This window comes from Chrysochloris asiatica, unplaced genomic scaffold, assembly GCF_000296735.1.
Source record: "Chrysochloris asiatica unplaced genomic scaffold, ChrAsi1.0 scaffold00043, whole genome shotgun sequence".
NCBI classification, from domain to species: domain Eukaryota; kingdom Metazoa; phylum Chordata; class Mammalia; order Afrosoricida; family Chrysochloridae; genus Chrysochloris; species Chrysochloris asiatica.
Genome location: NW_006408561.1, coordinates 6,253,299 through 6,258,447, shown reverse-complemented (window position 1 = coordinate 6,258,447; position 5,149 = coordinate 6,253,299). Strand labels below are relative to the sequence as shown.

The following is a 5,149-nucleotide window of genomic DNA, read 5'->3' as shown; positions in this document are numbered from 1 at the left end:
GACTGGGAAGTGTTTCATTCTATAGTGCAAATGGTCGCTGAGTCGGTACCAACTTGATGGTACCTAACAACAACAACCCCATGTGCTTGACTTTTTGATATATATATTGAAAATCTAATATTATGGTCAAAATGAGTCTGCAGTGGCAGAGAGTGAGGAGGGTAGTGGAGAGGAAGGAAGAAAGAGAGAAAGAATCCTTTTCATTCCATTGTAGGGGAAAAAATAAGTTTTTCCTTCCGATAACTATTAACACTATATGTATTCTAATTTGTTTTCTTTTTCATGCTACAAGTCAATAGTGTCATTTTTCTAATGTGCACACTACAGTAAAAACAGTACTGTGACTTTTGTTTTATTAATGGGGATGTTGGCAGAAGACATTATGGCTAATAGAGACAGACAGATGTTTGAAGTTCTAATCTCTAGCCTTTGCTCTGCTTCATATTTATAAAGCTCTGAGCCTTCTTTCTCACCCCAAAAGTTTTCATGACAGTCAATGGAAAGAATCAATATAAAATATTCAGAAAGAGTAGAAAACTATTACATATGAATGTTAAACTGAAATTTATTCATTTTTTCCCATATTTAAGAGACACCGGGTTCATTTTTTATTTTTTTATTTTTTGAGATAATTTGTATCCTTTTCTCGCTTTCCTAAAATATTTTATATTTATGTGTTTTACCCAGAAAAAATCTGTTTTTTTATAAAAACCAGTAATGTATTGCTGTAGTTCAGTTTCCAAATCTGTTTCTGGCTGATTTTAAACTCAAAGAATACACCCGTGGCTGCTTTTTTACCAAATCAAACTCTTCTTTAAAATTCTCATCTTTCTTGACCTCTCTGTAGGATTTCACACTGCTAACCCTGTTGTTATTGTTGAAGTATTTTCTTCCTGTGGCTTCCACAGTATCATTTTCTCTTTAGATTTCCTACTATCTCTCTGGCTGGTTTCCCCTTTACTTTCAGTAGCTACTTGTCCTATAGTCCCTGGGTAGTACAAATAGTTAACATGCTAGGCTGCTAACCAAAAAGTTGGAATTCAAACCTACCTATGGGGTACCTAGGAAGTGATGCCTGTTGGTGTTATTTCTGAAAAATCAGCCATTTAAAATTTCTGGAATATTATTCTACACCAATGTAGATAAAATCATCACCAGTTTGAATCAACTCCATGACAACTGATATATACTGTCACACTCTCACTCTGCCTTCTTCCCAAGTAATATATTGTTTCAATGAAAGGAAGGAATCCATGGCTTACACTTCAACCACTTGTCTTCATTCTTCCATTCAAAACATATTGTTAATCTTATTTTCTAGGCCCCAGTAATACAACTGTAAATGTAAAAGATCTGTTTCTTCACGAAACTTCCAGTCCAATGAGAAGAGACAAATTATTAAACAAGTAATTACCATAAAGAAGGTTAAGTTCTCTAACTGAAGAAGTCTGTGAATAAAATGGCTATGCTTTTTTATCTAATTCTGTACGTCCGTCAATATCCCCAACGTCAAACTGTTATTTTGATTTTCAGACTATGTAAGAATGACCTCTATTCTCTGCCTACTGGCCAATCAACCAGAAATGTTCTATAAGTATCATAACCCATACCGAATGCTGTGGTCATTGATTGTCATCAGTAAATATTTTAAATCCTTTTTGTTTTCAACAAACAAGGTTGTGCCATCTGCATATTGCAGGTTGTTAGTGAGTTTTCCTCCATTCTTGATGCCATATTCTTCTTAATATAATCCAGCTTCTGGAGTTATTTGCTTAGCATACATATTGAAAAAATACAACTCGGATCACATCTTTCCTAATTTTAAACCATTCAATGTGCCCTTGTTCTGTGTATACTATTGACTCTTGATCTATGTACAGGTTCCTCATGATCACAATCAAGTGTTCTGGAATTTTCATTCTCCCCAATGTTGTCCATAATTTGTTATGACCCATATAATCAAAAGCCTTTCTATAGCCAATAAGTCACAGGTAAACCTCTTTCTGGTGTTCTCTGCTTTCAGCCAAGATTTCTCTGAAGTCAGCAATGATATCCCTCATTGCATGTCCCTGTCTGAATCTGGCTGGAACCTGACAACTGTCAATGTACTACTGCAATCATTTTTTGAATTATCTTTGCAAAATTTTCTTGCATGCGATATTAATGATATTGTATGATAATTTCTGCTTTTAAAAAAAATTTCGGTCACCTCTCTTTGGAATCGGCACAGATGTTTAATCACTTAATGTGGACTGTCATTCTCCACATTTTAGGAAAATTATAAGATATTTTGCAAACCACACCCACCCAAAACATGCATATTTTATTCTTATTTATTGTTGTTATTGTTGTTATGTGCCGTGGAGTCGGTTCCGACTCATAGCGACTCTGTACAGGGTTTACGAGGCTCTAAATATTTATGGGAACAGAAAATCTCATCTTTCGTCCGCGTCCGCGGAACAGCTGGTAGTTTCGAACTGCTGACCTTGTGGTTTGCAGCCCGATTCATAACCACTATGCTACCACACATTATATGAATGTGTTTGCGTTTTATACTGTACATTTTGTGCCAAAAAAATTACCTACTAAATCCTGAAACTCTACTACTGAATTGTTGCTTTAATTCTCAGCTCTAAATCTCTTAATCACTACTGGCTTGGATTATTGCAATAACTTAATAATACTATGTAACTCAAGGTACTGTGTGCTTTAAACCTGTTTAATTAGGCTTATTTTGGCCTTGTGGAGACTTAGTGACATAGTGTCATTAGTTGGTCACTGCTAACAGAAAGATTGGCAGTTCAAACCCACCAGCCACTCTGGTTGAAAAATATTTCCGTCTGCTTCTGTAAAGATTTACAACCTTGGAAAACCCATGGGGCAGTTTTACCCTCTTCTGTAGGGTCAATACGAGTCAGAATCAACTCAACGGCAAGTTTTGTTTTGAGCAAGTATATCTTTTTGCCTGAATATTTGGAAGAGTCTCTTTTTTCTTCTTACACTTTAACGCTTTTGATGGCTTACCTGTTTTTTGTTTGTTTGTTTGTTTAAGATTGTACTGCTGTATTTTACACTAGGTTAGTGGACACAAGCAATTCTCCTTAATAAAGCTGACAAATTAGCTTCACTCAGAACATTTTAAATAACGCACATTAAAAAAAAAAAAAAAGTATTCATCTTACAAATTGTTCTGCAATCCAAATATATAATAACTTGGAAAACAACGGTTAGAAAACAAAAGCCAATGTAAACAGACAAATTAAAACGACTAGAGCAGTACTGTTGGATACGGCTTTGATGTTACAGTTTCCTTACTGCGTCATCAATGTCCAAAATCTGTTCCTTCAGCTGACTCCACTGCTCGGGATTTACAGAAATACCTTTTCTTCCTGGTTTCATTTCACCTTCCGGACCCATCCAATATTCTCTAATATCAATTAGGACTCTCCCTTTAAAGTCTCGAACACTTACATACCTCATTTTCCCAGTCTGAAACATATTATCATCTCGGCTGCTGCTGCTCTGCTTAGAGGACGATAAGGCTCTTGAAGTTTCACCAGGTTTTTGCTTCTTCACAGGTTTTTCTGGAGCAACTTGATTTTTCCTCTTCAACTTGTTGTTGACTTCACTATCAAAATCACTGCCAGATGAGCTTGAGGAAACAAGTTCCTTTGATTTAGGCATTGTTCCGCTCCTGCAACAGAACAGTCTCCTGCTCGCTCACCCACAACTCTTACCTGGTTATTTTTATTAATGTTATTTAATACATATTATTTGTTGTTGTTAAGTGCCATCAAGTTGCTTCTGACTCACAGTAACCCTGTGTAGAGTTTCCAAGGAGCAAGTGGGGAGCCTGAACCTATTACTGAATAACCAGCTACCTCAACATTTAGTGACTCAAAAAAATCATTCACTATTTCACGTTGTTCCTCTACTAGTTTCACGTGAGGTCACTCAAAGAGCTACATTCAACTGAATGGTTGGCCTTATTCACATGTCTAAAATTTGGTGCTGGTAACTGGTTAAGAAAGGGGCTTTACACCGCTCACAGACTTTCATCTTCAATAGTCATGGTAGTCTCAGGAAAATCCTGGGATGGTAGAAGTGGAAACTATAACCTCTTGAAATCTAGGATTCAGAAATCATACAATGTCACTTAATAATATTTTATTTGTCAATAACCATCACAAGGGTAGAGAAGCAAACTCACTTTTTAATGGAAAGACTTGCAAAGATTTTGTGGGCAAATTTAATATGACAAACATTTTAAATTTTCCTTCGACAACTTGAGTTATCTGTTTAGTTCAGAAAAGTTTTGCTCTATTTTATCTTTGAATTTGATGTTTGTTCTATCACTTCTGATCTTTTTCTACATGCATTCACATTATTTATCTATTGGTTCATATTTGTCATCTTAATCATCTCTTCTCATAATGTTTTTTGTCTTTTTCCTCAGGGTTTGTGCACATTTATTATGTTTATTCCACATCTCTATTTTATTTTGTTCTTTTTTCTAATTCAACTATTAATTAGAGGATTCCATGTTTATTTTCTTTAAAGTATTTGCTTCCTTATCTAATTGTCTCTTTTTCTGTCTCCATTAGGAGTCTGTTTCCTTTTCAAACTTAGTTTATTTTCTTGTTAGATAATATTTTGCAGAAGTTTATAAAATCTGCTTTTAATTCTTGTTCTTAAGAATACAAATTCATGCTAAAATTTACACCTGTTTTCTGTATTAAGAAAAAAAATTGTTTTCACATTATGTTTTTCTTTTCTTTTTAAAATATGTCTATTTCCATTGTGTTGCAGTAACTTTGAGTACGCACCCTGTAGGAAAATATTTTTACTCATTATGGAAGCAGAATTTATTCAGAATTACCATTTGCCCAAAATCAGTGTGGGTAAGTTATCATTAACTCCCTCCATTGTCACTTAAATTTATTAGAAGTTTCTTTTCAGATTTGAAGCAGAGGCTATTTAAATTCAAACAGTAACAAGGACATCAATGCAGTGTCCTTTGGGGATTGGGGAGTATGCATTAGAAAGTCTTTTCTGAAAGCTTTTCTTTCTCTTGACTTTGATTAAACTGTTTGTGCAAAATGAAATCCTTTCTTAGCCAGCTTAACCTAGTTTCTATTTCAAGAACCCA

At 34.8% G+C, this 5,149-nt stretch overlaps 1 pseudogene; it reads right to left on the bottom strand.

Annotated features, from left to right (window-relative positions):
* Positions 1 to 3,300: 3,300 nt before the first annotated feature.
* LOC102828264 lies at positions 3,301 to 3,684 on the bottom strand (annotated as a pseudogene).
* Positions 3,685 to 5,149: the final 1,465 nt, after the last annotated feature.